Genomic DNA, 16,894 nt, shown 5'->3' with positions numbered 1-16,894 from the left:
CATTGCTTGTGGTCCTTTCTTTCCTTGTCTTTTCATACTGCTCGCATTTCTTTCTTCTTGGTGAAACTGTTGTGTTTTTGAAATTTTCCCCCTATATATTTATATTGCTCTTGTATAGTTTAAAAGTCTCCCTTGCAGGGGCGGGCGGTGGCTGTGCTCCTCCTCCAAATGGGGTGATCTGTCTACCACGCTGACAGGCCGCTGGGCCTGTCGTGCCGTTCAGCCGCAGGTCTGCCTACCTTGCAGGCGTGGGCGGCGGCTCTGCTCTGCCCCTACTCTAATTGGGGTGACGTGTCTACCATGCCGGCAGGCCGCTGGGCCTGTTCCGCCGGTCGATTGTAGGTCTGCCTACCTTGCGGTCGCGGGAGGCGGCTCTGCTCTGCCCCTACTCCTATTAGGGTGACATGACTACCACGCCGGCGGGTCGCTGGGCCTGTTCAGGGCGCGGGCGGCAGCTCTGCTCTGCTCCTACTCCAATTGGGGTGACGTGACTACCACGCCGGCGGGTCTCTGGGCCTCTGTTATTTACATTTGTATCTCCTCAATTAGGATAGAGCTGGGATTCTTTGTGCATTTTTATTTATCATTTATAATTCCTGCTTTGTTAATGACTATTTATTCTCTGGTTATTTTTCTTCACCTTGCTATATTGTGAAGGAATATGTGTAAAATTATGGCATTTGCAGGTACATGGATGAAGTTGGAGAATATCATGCTAAGCAAAGTAAGCCAAAAAGAAAAAAACAAAAACAAAAACAAAGGCTGAATGTCTTTTCTGATAAGTGGATTGCTAATCCATAATGGGGAGGGGCATGGGATGAGTGGAGATTTGGCAAAGCGGGGAGGTAGAGAGTAGGGGAATGAGGGTAGGAAAGATGGTAGAATGAGATGGTCATCATTACCCTACGTACATGTATAATTGCATGAATGGTATGACCTTACTTCATGTACAGAGAAATGAAAAATTGTACTCCATTTGTGTACAATGAATCAAAGAGCATTCTGCTGTTATGTATAACCAATTAGAACAAATTAAAAAAAAACAAGAGATACAAAGAACATGAGTCCATTCAAGGAGCTGTAATAAACTTACTGAAAATCACTTCTGGCTGTGCATCTGTACTTTGACTCCACTGAAGCCAGCAATCTACATTTTCTGCATCCTTGAAAAGGCATTTACTCATGCTTTCATCTATTGGAGCAACATGTTATTGGGGAGGATGAAAGGTTGCTCTACCATTAATTCACCCTGTGTGTTTATCACACTGGGTGCCAGGATTCAGTTACCAGGACAATTTAACCCCCACTCTCAGAGCAGAAATTGTGCAAAGATGGCCCAAGAAGAAGGATGCAGAGCAGGCCAGACTCTTTGATAATCCTCTGTATGAGAGAATTTTCCAGTGAGGCCCAAGGATACTGAAGGGAACCAGATCTGCTCTTTGCTATTTTCAGAATCTCTTTAGGAACGAAAATTGAATGGTAGGCTTGGGCAGTTTTCCTTCAGGATACTTCCAAATTTGAGATTGAAATGAACTACAGGCTAGGTACTTCCTGAAGCTTGAAGGCTCACTGGGACTCAAAGGTATGTTTCTTAAACTCAGATCTGGACTCATCATTCCTTACTTCTGTCTCCTGCTGACAGACCTCCTGTCTTCCCATTGCCTGAGGTCTAGGGTACAAATCTCTGAACATGGCAAACAGGTTTCTTCACAACTGGATTCTGTTTATTCTCATCTTATCCAAATCCTGCAACTCAGCCTGTGACCAGGTCTCAGTCCTCCATGTGTTCTTCATGCCTTCAAACCTTAGCACTTGTTCTTCATTCTGACTGGAAGACCCTTATTATCTTCTGTGGGAAAAAATTCAGGAGCTTAGAAGCACAGTTTGAGGTGAGAATGCATGTGCAAAGGATTTAATAAGGAAATGTTCCTAAGAGAGTGGAGGAGTCAGGACAGGAAAAGGAAAGGAGCCAAGTACTGTGGGGTGTTAGGTAAAGACTCATGGAGGAAGGTTGCAGCCTGATGCTGAAGGGGACTGATCGTCAGTGATGGCCTGGAGTTGGCCAGCCCAGGGCGAGGACCTGAACATCCATGCTCCTCATACTCTGTCATCAGTCATTGGCTAAGGGCTGTCCTGGGATTAGAGGGTGGGGCATTTAAGCCTTAAGTCACTTGCAGCTCTCTGCTTATGAAAACTGCTCCCATGGTCTGAGAACAGTTCTGTATAAAAGAAACAGAGACATGATACACTAGAGACTGAAGCCAGGAATGAGGGGAGAGAAAGATAGAAGAGATCTGAGGGATAGAGATGGGCACCAAGGTGTCACTACATCAAGGTCTACATCAATTACTGACTGCTTCCTTTCTAGTTTCTCCCTGATTCTGCCAGGCATGCTAAATCTTCCTTGCAAGTCCTTACATTGTTATTCATGTTACAGATTGACTGCCTTACACTGCACTTATGTTTATTTAATTCTCTTCCTGACTAGCAAGTAAGCTTCACCACTACAGAGGTTGTGAACGATTTGGGGCTAGCCCATAGTAGGTGCTCAAAATGTATATTGTCTTAATGAATTCATTTAAAATAAAATCAAAGACACTTTTTTGAAGGGGTACTGGAGATTGAACCTTGGGTTGCCTTACCATTGAGTGACACCCCCAGCCCTTTTAATTTTTTTTCTGTTCAGACAGTCTTGCTAAGTTGCTGAAGCTGCCCTTGAACTTGTGATCCTCCTGCCTTAGCCTCCTGAGTTCATGGGGATTACAGGTGTGGGCCACTGTGCCTGGTGAAATTAAAGACACTTATCCTAATATTTTTGGTTTTGTATTCTTAAACAGGTTTTGAAATGTTTTTTTTTTTTTAATTTTCAAAGGAGTAGTAAGTTCACACAGGAAAAACAGTTCCATTTGGAATCAGAACATTTACTCATTCCCACAACTCTCACCTTGGTCTAGGATTTTAATAAAATTAGGTAGCTTGCATACTTCCCGTCTAGCTTGGGAGATGTTTCTCCACCTAGACGGACCATTGGCTGTAGCAGGGTACTGCCTCTCTTCTTCTCTTGAAATCCCACCCTTGGTCTGCATAATATGTGATTCCTTTGCTGATAATGGCACCGAGGGAGAATTTATGAGAGAAAATGTTAGTTGCCCTACCCAATTCAGGGCAATGTCATTTCCATAATACCATCAGTGGATCTGTCATTCTTGAACACAGTTAAACCCTTTTCTTTTCCAGGTTGATTCATGTTTCCATGTGGTGTTACCTCCTGGTACCAAAGACAGGCATATGCCTCCTGGCTGCTATATTAAACAATATAAATTGTGCCCTCCATATATTCATTCATTTAACACATATAAGTGCCTTATTTGCTCATGGCATGAGATAGGTTTTAATAGAATTCAATTATTTTAGAATTATGGCTACACTATCCAGGGATATAATAAAACTACATACAAACACTTGAGAAATAGAAAGTTATGCATGTCTTAGAGAGGTCCAGAAAAATGTGTACGTCCATATGAAATTTGTGTTTACCACAATTATGAAAGATAATTTTCATTTATATAGTTTAAGAGGATTTTTGATCTTACAAAGCTATTTGTCATAGGATTCCTCTGACAGCCTTCCTGATTAAATTAAAGTTGTCATTTGACCTACCACAACTGACTCTGGATCAACTTGTGTTAGTCAGTTTTGCATTTCTCTAACAAATACCTGAAGTAGTCCACTTAAAGGTTTATTTTAGTTCATAGTTTTTGAGGTTCAGGTCCATGATTGGTTGGCCCTGTTGCTTTTAGGTCTATGGCGAGGCCATACATCATGGCAGAAGTATATGGTGGATAAAAACTGCCCACCTCAGGGCCACAAAAGAAAAATGAAAGCAAGGAGTGGGGGCAGAGTTCCCCAATGTCTAAAGGCCACAAATGAGGCCTCATCTTATAAAGACTCTATATAGCAACAAACAGGGATCCAAACCTTGAACACATGGGACTTTGAGGTTATTCTTCAGCACAGCTCTTTGGCCATGTCTTTACTGGGTAAAGAAGTCATTCTATAGTCTCCATTTGTTCTCCCCCCAGATTGCATTGAGTTTAAGTGATAATGTTAAGTATCTTCTGAAAAAGGCAGAATCCTAGAGTTGGTGGGGTCTCTAAAAATAGAAATGCTTTAAAACAAAACAAAACAAGACGAAGTCCTGTTCCATGTCTAACTAGAATTCCTAAACATGCCGACTAGACTTGAACCTCATTCTCTCATGGTATGTATTTTTTTTTTAAGAGAATTCTTTTGTGCTTCTGTGATATCACGAAATTCTTTTACAACAGGCAAGGGAGAAATATAATTACATCTGGTCGCTGGTTTTGAATCGACGTGTGAACACCAAGTTCCGGACAGCAATACAGAGTTTTAATTTGGTTATGTGCTAGAATTATTTATTGATCCTTATTAAAGAGCTGCAGCTCTATATTCTGGGCTGCACTTTAACAATTCTAAATGGTTTAGAACTGCATTGTAAATATGCCTGCCACACTGTGATTGTTGACATTTCTGGGATGGCATTTGATTCTGTTTTGCCTTGGCCTATTCATAGGCAGCCAGTTATTATTTACAGTTAGAAACAAATTTTCAATTTCTTCCACCTTCCTTCCTCCTTAAGATATGTCGAAGTTGTGAGTTCAGACCAGCCTTAACAATAACAAAGAGGATGACCTGGGGTTTGATTTCTCAGTGGTTGTAGATCCCAATGAAGGGAAAGCACAGAGTGTCAGCCCTGAGTATTAATGAGATATACTCAGGGAAAAGAGAGGGAAAAGTGGGGTGGATGTGTGTGGAGGAGAAAGGAACATGTAGGACTCCGAACCTAGACAATGATAGATAAATTCAACCAGCTCCCACAATCCTGGGGATTGAGGAGTCAGTAAGCCAGGAAGAATAAGTGGGGGTCTAGATCCAAGTGGTGCCAAGCTTGTCTGTTCATTCAAAAATCATTTGTTGAGCACCTGCAAAGCGTAAGGCAATATCCAGAGTCCAGGCAGGTCAGGTCAAGGGTCAGGGATCAGGAAATAAGGTGAAATGCTATTGAAAAAGGAGCTAAGGAAACTTGCAGAAGTTTAGGAACCAATCCAAGAGCTATGATGATAAGAAGCAGAACATGAGGTCTCTGTAAATTCATGTCCAAGTACTTTTTAAAAAGCAAGAATAGAGGGGCTGGGGTTATGGTTCAGTGGCAGAGCGCTCGCCTAGCATGTGTGAGGCCCTGGGTTCAATCCTCAGCACCACATAAAAATCAATAAATAAAATAAAGGTCTAAAATTTTTTTTAAAAAGCAAGAATAGCTGGCTTTTAATTTTTTAAAATTTTTTTTAAGAGAGAGCGAGAGAGAGCAGTAGAGAGAGAGAGAGAATTTTAATATTTATTTTTTAGTTTTTGGCAGACACAACATCTTTGTTTGTATGTGGTGCTGAGGATCGAACCCGGGCTGCATGCATGCCAGGCTAGCGCGCTACTTGAGCCACATCCCCAGCCCCATTAATTTTTATTTTATTGTAAGAGACAGGGTTTCACTATATTGCCCAGTCTGGTATCAAACCCTGAGCTTAAACAAGCCTCCTGCCTCAGGCTTCCAAGTAGCTGAAACTACAGGCACATACCATCACACCTAAATAAATTTACCATTTTGAGTAGGGCTCCTCAACTCATGGCCTGTAGACTGATGATTGCATAATTTCATGGATCAAAAAGAGAAAAGGGAGGAAAGGAACACACAGATGCAGCATGTCAGACAGTCTGAATCAGAAACACTCACTTCTCATTGAGCTCATTATGCAGCTTTTTGAGCCCCTCAGAGTTAAAGGTATCTTTAAATGACTTGGTTTTATTTGAAAAATTAAAAACAAATCTTTGAAAATCTGGATGTCCACTCTCTAAGAAGAGTTCCCGTATCCTTTCAGCTAGTTTTCTCTATTGGCATTGTGGTAGTCACCATGGACAAGAATGCTGCTGAAATCATGAAATAACATGACCTTGAAGTAGGAGTCTGAGAGCCTGGGACTTTGCCCCCTCCTCACAGGGGGAAGTATCCTATGGTGAAGAGATAGTACTGATGAACCCAGCCTAATTCCATTTTAAGATTGAGAGCCATCTCATCACAAAGTCCTGAAAAGTTTATTCCTGTTTTATTGTAAAATACTAAGATTTCTATTTGGCCTTACCATAATTTGATGTTTAAAAAACTTGGTTGGGATATTTGCCTGTGCTTTGAACTTACTGGTACCTGGCTCTCCTCAACCAGATAACAAACCTCCCTAAAATCCCAGCTGCTCCTCATTACCTTTGATGTTGGAATCTGAGTTTGCTCCCTACCTTATGATGTTAAACAATGTAGATCATAAACCTGTTATCTACCCTGTATTATGCTTGCCTGAACCCTGTCAGCTGTAAGTTCCCAAGACACCCCTCTTTTGTAACTTTTTGTGTTATAAAAACTTTCCTATAATCAGACCAGCTGCTGTCCTCTGCCCTGTTTTTCCGGGTGAGGCATCTATTGGCCAGCTCTCTTGTGTACACAATGTAAGCTTGCTTTAATTTGGTTTAAATTGGAGTCTGTGGTCTTTTCTTTGTGTTGTGGTTCAATAAGTATCTTCAGGTGAGCTTGGATCATTCTAGAGGGCAAAGATCATGCTTTGCTTATCTCTGTAGGTTTTGCTCCTAACCCATATCCATAATATCATAGAGGATCAATAAATGATTGATCAGTTTAGTTTTGCCTGCTTAACACACCAGTCCCAATTTCAGCAACTTAAAAGGACTATCTCACTCTTGCTCAGAAGCCATGAGCCAGCTGGGAGTGAGCTTATCAACTCTCATCTCAATTGAACTTGGCTTCAAACTGCAGGTTGGGTCCAGTTCTGCCCCACATGTCTTTCATCCTCCTTGGACTAACAGGCCAAGTGAGGTATATTCTCTGGCAATGGCAGAAGCCCAAGAGGGAAAAGGAAAACACAAGTAGTGTCATGAACAAAACTAATAAACTGTAACTTTTGGGCCTATTCAATTAGCCAAATGAATATACATGGCCAAGCCAAATAGGAAACTTACATAGCAGAAAATATAGATCCAAGGAAGGACAAATAGGGCCAATAATTCAATCTACAATGATTAGTGAATTCATGTGTAAGAGCAAATTTTCATATTTGTTGGAGTGGAGAATTGCAAAAATAGGGAAACAAAACAGTTCCAATGTGATAGTGAATTACTTGTATCATATAGATTCATTAGGAAGTTTAGTACCAGACTAATTACGATCTCTACTTATGTGCTTGATGAAGACTGCTACTGATAATTTACAACATTTGACATTATTTAATGAGCCAAATATAAGAATATCAAGCTAATCATGATTTTAAGCAGAGAAAAAAAACATAAACCATATTCTTCATTCTCACATTTTGCAGCTCTCTGAAATTTGTCTGAGAAAGAAAAACTATGGCTATCCAAAATTGCTCATTTCCCCTGGAGAATTGAAGTGAAATCCAAGTACTCATGTAGTTATGCCCAAGAATTACCTGTTTGTGATTTAACATTTAGTGAATGGCACTAAAACCTCTGAATCTTCAACTCGCCACAAACAGGCACCTCCCATCTTACCATAGTTTTCACATCCTGAGAAACCATTAGCCCTTTATGGGCAAAGGTAATTATGTCAACAAGAAGAAAGCTCATTGCATATCTTAAGTGCAGGTCTTCAATCCATAATGGTGTTTAAAAGGAGGGCTGCCTGCATCTTGATTGATACTAGCTGATGACCTGGGGCTTATTCCATCATGCAAGAATCTTCAGCTGGTCTCCATCCCTAAGCTGCTTTTATAAAAGTGAGCCTTCTGAAAATGCTAGTCCTTGACTACTTCAGATGAGTGTTGCAAGGATGAAAAAGGTATGTTTGTTAATTATTCCAGGCAACAGAAAGCTGGAACAAAAATCTGTTTCTGAGTCCCTTGGAAATAAGAAATTGAAAATGCATATATATATTTGAAATTTTGAGTGTACAAGGTAAAGCTGCACTTTAGTCCCTAAGATGCACAAAAACTCCCTAAGATGTAGTTTGGATCTGGAATGACCCCCAAAGGCCCAAGTTTTGAAGGCTTTGTCCCCAGCATAGCACTATTGGGAGATGGTGGGATCTTGAAGAGGTGGGGTCCTGGTAGAGAGTCTTTAGCATGGGAATGTTCTTAAAGGAGATTGTAGGCTCCCATTTTTTTCTTCCTCTTTTCTCCCTGGCCATGAGGTAAGCAATTTTGCTCTGCTAGGTGCTCCCTGCCATTGCCGTCTGATATCACCAACTGATTATGAACTGGGACCTCTAAAACTAAGAACCAAAATAAACCTTTTCTCTTTATAAGTTGATTATCTCAGGAATTTGTTGTAGTAACAAAAAGCTGACTAACACAGAACTATTTTGAACTCAATGCCCCTGGAATGATCTAATATAGATCTTTGCTCAATTGTTTTAGCTTTTTATCTTTTTAACACTTAGAACTTGAAGCCCTTATTATTACAGTGCCCTCTAAGCCCTTTTACAGATGTGATGGTGCTGGTAGTGTGAATGACTTTCTATTTGGTCTCTGGAGACCCTGTTCCTAAAGAGAAGTCCCCATCCCCAAGTCCTGCTTCTTATGCCAACTGCTCTTCACTATGGGCTGTTTTCATCAGGTGCTCCTTTATCAGGTGCTGAACTCCTCCCTTGGACCACCAAGGATAATTTGAGATAATTTGAGGTTGATTTGGCTCTCACCAATGGGGCCCTTTTGCTACTATGTCTGTGAAGAACTCTAGCCACCACTCTTACCAGTTTTTAGCACCATGGAAACACTTTGAGATCCTAAGTGGGTTCTAGATCTTCTCCTCATTGGGGAAAATGACCTGTGGGCCACCACAGGAAAGATTTTGTTACCTCTTGTTTTGTACCACTGAGTTCTTTTGTGCATCAGGTTAAATTAACCTAAAGAGCTCATGCTTACAAAAATTATCCTTTTGAGGAAGCTGAAATTCAAGTGCATTTAACTATTTAATGCTATTCAGGCTCATTCTGCAGTTTGTCAATATCTTTTCTGAGAGAAGATACCTGTATCTCTTTCCTTATGACCTTGAGTAGCAAGGGGAGGGGGGATTTTTTTTTACAGATCGAATCTTATTTTAGCATTATTTAGTGTGTTTTTATTCTCCAGCAAATCTTTTTATCCCTTGTGTGTACTTTCCATTAAAAGGCAACTTGGGCCCTTTGTTCATGATGAAAATAGTATTCAGGCAGGATTTCTAAATATAGGGAAAGGTGATTACAAAACACTTCATTTTTGTGGGAGCTTGGATAGACCACCCACAGCCACATTTTTGATTGTCAATGCTAATTGGAACCGGAGAGAGCATCTGCTATCCCACAAATGCTATTATAGTCGCTGTGGTGGTTTTTGTAATGTGTCAGTTTAGCTTGATTGAAACATATTTCCCTAAATTCCCTTTTCTGTTGGTTTCTGGTTAGGATGGGCCACAAAACAAAACAACAAAACAAAACAAAATTTTTTTTTAATGGGAAATCTGTGAGGAGTGAGTAAAATTGCAGTCACCTTGTAGCTCATACAACTTGTCACTTATCTGTTGGCTGGCTTTGTTAGTCTGAGTCAGAGGTCAGACTGCAACTACCAGTCTCCTGTCTAGCATGTTTTTCATCTTAAATGTTGTAGTTTGATCTAGGTTATTTTAAAAATATCTCTTTATAGTTTTCCTGACTACCTAAAAGGATCCATCTTTCTTCTGTGTTCTTAAATATATGGAACATAGTGTTAATAACTGTTCTGATGTCCCTTGTCCACAAATTCTATCATCTTTGCTATTTTGGATTTATTTCTATTGATTAATTTTTCTCCTCATTATGGGTCACACTTTTCTGCTTCTTTGTATGTCTTGCAATTTTTGATTGGTTGCTAAAGATTTTTAATTTTTACCTTCTTGAGGGCTGGTTATTTTTGTAGTTCTATAACATTTTTGAGCTTTGTTCTCAGACTCAGTTACTAACTAATTCTTTTGAAGTTCACTTTCATTACTGGGGATCAGAGCAGTCTTTAGGTATAATTTCATCCCTCTATCGAGGCTATACCTTTCTGTCAACTTACCCAACCTCTGATGAATTATAGTTTTTTTTCTATTCTGGTTTGAGGAGTGTTATGGTTTGGATCTGGAATGTCACCCAAAGGCCCTTATGCTAAAGCTTGGTTCTCAGCCCTTGACTCTATTGGGAAGTAGTAGAACCTTAAGGAGATGGGACCTAATGGAAGTAAGTTAGATTACAGGAGTATTCCCTTGAGGGAAATATTGGGACTCTGGACACTTTTTCTCTCTGCTTCTTGGCCACTATGAATTAAGCAACTTTGCTCTACCACAAGCTTCCTGCCATGATGTTCTGGCTTGCCACAGGCCTCAAAACAGTGCCAATCAATGGTAGACTTACACCTCTTAAACAATGACCTTTAAAGGGCTTGGCTTCTTCTTTTTAGGTTATTGCACAGTGGAACATCACAATGTCAGGAAGCTGACTAACACAGGGAGAAACAAACTGTATCCAGATTCATACAAACTCCTGAGGTACTTTTCTCAAACATATGTTCTGATTAATACTGGGCTAACAAATCAAGGATAACCCTCTATGTTTTCTTCAACTCTTTCTCTGTTCAGTTCTCTGTTGTTTGGTACTCTCCTCTGTGAAATTTAGCTGCTTTGGCTAGCCTGGACCCCCAGTTTTCTCTCCTCATGTCTAGAAGTCTGCTAGGTCCCATCTGAGGTCCCTTTTTTGGGGCTGCATCCCGGAAGCTTCTTCAGGTAACTAGTTGGGGCAATTTTAGGACATAGCTTGTATGAGCCTGCTCAGGTATCACTCTCCTGTAGACCCTGCTGTCCAGTGTCTGCAAACCAAGTTTCATCTGTTTTGTATGTTTTTTAGGTCAATAGCTTGGGAATAAAGTTTTTCATGATAAATCTGTTTAATCTGAAAGTACCCTGTAGTGAAAGTCATTTACTAACAGAAAAAAATAAAAATAAAAATAAATGCACAAAAAAGCTACTATATACAGTTACTTACGTATGTAAGTTGTGCCCTTTTAATACTTTTACAACTAAAACAAAGCACAAAGATCAATTTAATTCTGAGAAAGATGCGAAATGGCTTTTCATGTCCATACCCCACAATTTGAAATACCTGTTTTTATTATTTTCATACTCTTTTAAACTGTCATATATGAAGATTATGGAGTATTTTTTAAAACAAGGATTCTTTAAAAAAATGCCTCCCTGCCTAAAAACAGTTTAAAACAACTGTTTTAGATTCTGTCATAGGAACCATTTCTTAGAGGCTACCACAAAAGAATTAGGATGGGAAGTTAAGGGATAAGAAATGAGGCAAAAATAGTGATAGAAAAAAGGACATTAACCTCACAAATGTTGAATAACATGGAGTCCTAATGCTGTATCCAATATAGGTTCATTTCAAAAGTAATACTGTATAGCTTCAAGATTTTAATTTTAATTTTTTCCCACATCAACATTTCCCAAACTATGTTTCAGGATTTTTCCTAAACACATTATCAGGAGATATTAATAGATACTATTTAGATAAAAGAGTTTCAGGGAATAAATAAGCTTAGGAGAAATATCAAGGAGACCTGTATAAATGTCCTATTCTTGAATATATAAGCACCTGATAAGCAATGCTTAGTTTTGTTTAGTGAAACATTTTATTAAAGTTAATATTTCCTGAGGGAAAAGTGTTGTTTGTGAAATAGGTTTGGAAAACTCTGTTCTAGATGCTAATAGTTTATTTACTAATAATAAAAATATAATAATAAGTCATCATAATTGTTATTATAATTATTGAGACCTTACCATGGATTGTATCTTTAAATATTTAATGTTTCCATTTTGGGATTGTTCTAATGCTGTGTTTCTGTAATATATATTCACTAGCTGCATGTGGCTATTTAAGTTTAATTTAATTAAAATTAATAAAATTTAAAGTTTAGTTTCTTAGTCATGTTAGCCACATTTTTGGTAAGTGGCTACCATGTAGTACAGGACTCCTCTGGTTTGTATTTTTTTTGGTTGAGTCCAAATTAAATATCTCAATAATGCAAATCTTCATAAATTTCTGAAACATACAATGTAGGCACACTTATTCTCAATCACCTTTGAAAACATCAATTTATTAATCTTCATAAAAGCTTTGTGAAGTAGAAAGCATAATGCTTTCCTGGAGAGAGGACCTCAGGTGTTTTCATTGAAGGGAAATTCAGTTGCTGATTTCCACTTAATTGCTCCACTAGTAATTTGTAGAAGTCCCCTGTGGTCCTGCATGGACTACAAATAAATGTAGTGAGCTTATAAAACTGGTGCCCCAATAATTACCACTTTATAACAAAAGTGAGGGAGCTGCATGCTATCTGGATTTCCTTACTGGTGTAGATACAGATGGTCATGTGGCATTTGCCACAGATTTCATGTGTAGCAGGAACTTTGAGCGCTTCAGGTAAGAAGGGACAGACATTCTCTTTCTCCCTTTGTGTTGGGAATTGTCCATATTCCTAATCCAAGCATCTGTTCCAGCCAGTTTGGCAGTGTCAAAACTTTTTTTTTCTTTTTTGGTTCTTCTTAGTTATGCATGACAGTATCCATTTTGGTAAAATTATACAAGCATGGAATATATCTTATTCCAATTAGGACCCCATTCTTGTGGATGGGCATGAGGGTGGGATTCATTTAGGTATTTTCATATATGTACATAGGAAAATTATGTTAGATTTATTCTACTCTTTTTCATATTCCTATCTCCCTCCTTAGCCTTTTGATCGCCTTTGTCTAATCTACTGAACTTCTCTTCTCCCCCTTATGCCTCCTTTATTGTGGTTTAGCTTCCAAAACTTTAACATCAATATTATTTAGATGTGCAAAGGAAAATATGTTCTTGACTTCTCTACAACTAATCTAAGTATTCATTTACAGGAGTCTCTATCTGAAGGCAGAGTGAGAACAACTTTAAACCTACTAATTGATAGTAAGAAATTTTTTTTTTCCATTTTAGGTGATCCTAACTTTCACCCATTCATCTATCTTCCTTCTTCCCTCCCTCCCTCCCTCTCTCCCCCTTCCTTCCTTCCTTCCTTCCTTTCTTTCTTTCTTTCTTTCTTTCTTNATTTCCATCAGCATCCAGGTCACCCAGGAAGGTTATTATCTCCCCCTTCCTTCCTTCCTTCCTTCCTTCCTTCCTTTTTCAGATTAAGAAGAGACTAGAACCTGGCCAGAGACCTGGAGGATGTATTAAGGGATGGGCCCAAGATGGTAAGCCAGAGTGAGAAGCCAATGTGTGCTAGAGTCTGCCGTGTTTCTGTTCTCACAACTAAAATGCTCAGGGGTCACGCCAGTTGAACTGGGCTAACTGGGCTGCATGAAATAACCACACAAGAGACACAACTACCTTTTTGTTTGGGGGTGCTGTGACAGCTCCTCTGATCTTAAGGGTCCGCAGGAAGAGAGAGAGAGAGAGAGAGAGAGAGAGAGAGAGAGAATGTGCTGACCTTTTTTATTGAGGAGAAGCTATTCAAATGAGGCAAGGGGTCAGGTTTCAGGGGCTGAGTCTATCTTCATGATGTCCACTGTCAGCAGGTTGACTGACACCTGGGTAGGCCACACCCAAGGGCACAGTAAGAGAAGGGGACGCACAAAGGTACTTCCATGGAACATTCTATCCTAAACAGGGCAAGGGGTTATATTACAAAGGGACAGGTGAGCATAGCTTCACCCATGGGGCTGTAGCAAGACACACTCATGCACGAGACACTGACCCTCAAACCCAAGAAGGGTGGGGAAAGCTCTGCCACATTTCTGTGACTGAGCGCCTCAGCACCCAGCCGGGAGTGTGACCCAGTCATGTGCAAGATTGGTCTCCCACAAGAGTCCCAGGACAAAATTGCAGAGTGATGTCACAGAGCCAGAGGGAAATTTCAACTGTGCAAAGCCACCTTCCCAAGCATATGTCAGTGAAATACATTGAATACAAAATATTCTTCCTACATAGAAATTCTCTCTACAAAGAAAGTAGAGAAATAACACAGTTTATTAGTTAATAATCTTTAAATCAGAACATAATATGTATAGGCTAAGACATCCACAATGATCAATGACAGGAAGAAATCCCAATCAGATGGCCAAGCAGATACAATCCATTACATATGGGTTCTCAAGATAAACAATAACTTGTCTTCAATTAAGAAGACTTGGCAGCATCATTTGTCACTGTCTAACCCTTAGGCCATATATAAAACCAACGAAAAATATATTAAATATCTGAAACAATAAAACTCCTAGAAGAAAACATAAGAGGAAAACTCCTTGATATCAATCTTGGCAATAATTTTTTTTGGCTATCATTCCCAAAGTTCAGGTAACAAAAACAAATAAGTGGGACTTTATCAGATTGAAAAGCAAAAGAGGGCTGGGGATGTGGCTCAAGCAGTAGCGCGCTCCCTCACCTGGCCCGGGTTCGATCCTCAGCACCACATATAAACAAAGATGTTGAGTCCGCCGAAAACTAAAAAATAAATATTAAAAAAATTCTCTCTCTCTCTCTCTCTCTCTCTCTCTCTCGTTAAAAAAAAAAGAAAAGCAAAGGAAATAATCAACAAAAAAGGCAGCTTGGTGAAAATATTTGGAAATCATTAAACTGATAGGGGTTTAGTATCTAAAACATCTAAGGAACTCACATAACTCAATGGAAAAAAAATGATAAAAATAATCATTTAAAAGTGGACAAAGGACTTAAACATTTTTTCTAAGGAAGACAGACAAAAGGTGAACAGGTCTATGAAAATATGCTCCACAGCATTAATTATCAGGTAGATTAAATCAAAACCTCCATGAGATACTGCCTCATACCTTTTAAACTAACTACTATCAAAAAGACAAGAGTTTACAAGTGTTGGAGAAAATATGAGGAAAAGGGAACCTTAGTGAATTGTTGGAATGAATGTAAATTGGTTCAGTCATTATGAAAAACATCATGAAGATTTTTCAAAAAATTAAAAACAGAACTAATACAGGACCCAGTAATCCCTCTTCTGGGTGTATCCCCAAAAGAAATTAAATCAGTACCTCAAAGAGATATCTGCACTTCCATGTTTATTAAAGCATTATTCACAATAACCAAAATATGGAAACAACGTAAGCATTCATTAATGGTTGAATCAAGAAATTGGTGTGTGCATGTGTGTGTGTGTGTGTGTGTGTGTGTGTGTGATATTATTCAACTTTGAAGAAGATGCTGCCATTCAAGACAATATGAATAAATCTGGAGGACATTGTGCTAAGTAAAATAAGTCATATGATCTCATATGTGAAATCTTTCAAGAGGTAGGATGCATGGAAACAGTAGAACAGTGGAAACTTGGACAAGGATGGGGAGCAAATAGGGAGAAATATATCAAAGTGCACAAACTTTCAGTTATATAGAATGGATAAATCTAACTTACAGCATGAAGTCTGTTAAAAAGTAAACCGAGGCACAATACAATTTTAAGGAGTTTATTTGAGCAGATGGCAATTCCTGAATTATATCAGAAGTAGTTTGGGGGCTCAATCCAGAGAGAATGTAAAGGGAAGAGTATTAGGGGGCAGACAAAGAGTAATTAAAAAATTGCTCATTAGCAGTTATGTAGTTGTCTTATTTGGTCTATCTTGCTGGAAAGTTGCTAGTTTTATATTATTTTGTGGTTTCTGATTGCTTAGCCTTAAGTTTTATCATTTTTTTGGGGGGGAGGCAGTTTTTTAATTTTATAAACTGGAACTTAAGGAGAAGGAAGGAAGAGTGAAATTTTCTGTTTCTTCAAGTTATAAATATGTATGATTAGTAAGAAAAACACTGAAGGAAATGAAAACAGTCTCACATCCTGTACTTCCTGACATCCTCTTTTGATTTTGTGAAGTTTCCTGTCATTGTTTTTTAGTGTATTTATTTATTTATTTATTTTTTATTCATTGTTCAAAACATTACAAAGCTCTTGACATATCATATTTCATACATTTGATTCAAGTGGGTTATGAACTCCCATTTTTACCCCGTATACAGATTGCAGAATCACATCCGTTACAGGTCCATGTTTTTACATATTGCCATACTAGTGACTGTTGTATTCTGCTATCTTTCCTATCCTCTACTATCCCCCCTCCCCTCCCCTCCCATCTTCTCTCTCTACCCCATCTACTGTAATTAATTTCTCTCCCTTGATTTTTTTCCCCTTTCCCCTCACATCCTCTTATATGTAATTTTGTATAACAATGAGGGGTCTCCTTCCATTTCCATGCAATTTCCCTTCTCTCTCCCTTTCCCTCCCACCTCTCATCCCTGTTTAATGTTAACCTTTTTCTCATGCTCTTCCTCCCTGCTCTGTTTTTAGTTGCTCTCCTTATATCAAAGAAGACATTTGGCATTTGTTTTTTAGGGATTGGCTAGCTTCACTTAGCATAATCAGCTCTAATGCCATCCATTTCCCTGCAAATTCCATGATTTTGTCATTTTTTAGTTCTGAGTAATACTCCATTGTGTATAAATGCCACATTTTTTAAATCCATTCATCTATTGAAGGGCATCTAAGTTGGTTCCACAGTCTAGCTATTGTGAATTGTGCTGCTATGAACATCGATGTAGCAGTATCCCTATAGTACACTCTTTTAAGGTCTTCAGGGAATAGTCCAAGAAGGGCAATAGCTGGGTCAAATGGTGGTTCCATTCCCAGCTTTCCCAGGAATCTCCATACTGCTTTCCAAATTGGCCGCACCAATTTGCAGTCCCACCAGCAAT

The sequence above is a fragment of the Marmota marmota genome, unplaced genomic scaffold, assembly GCF_001458135.2.
Source record: "Marmota marmota marmota unplaced genomic scaffold, marMar, whole genome shotgun sequence".
Lineage (NCBI taxonomy): Eukaryota > Metazoa > Chordata > Mammalia > Rodentia > Sciuridae > Marmota > Marmota marmota.
Note: the sequence above shows the minus strand (reverse complement) of the source record.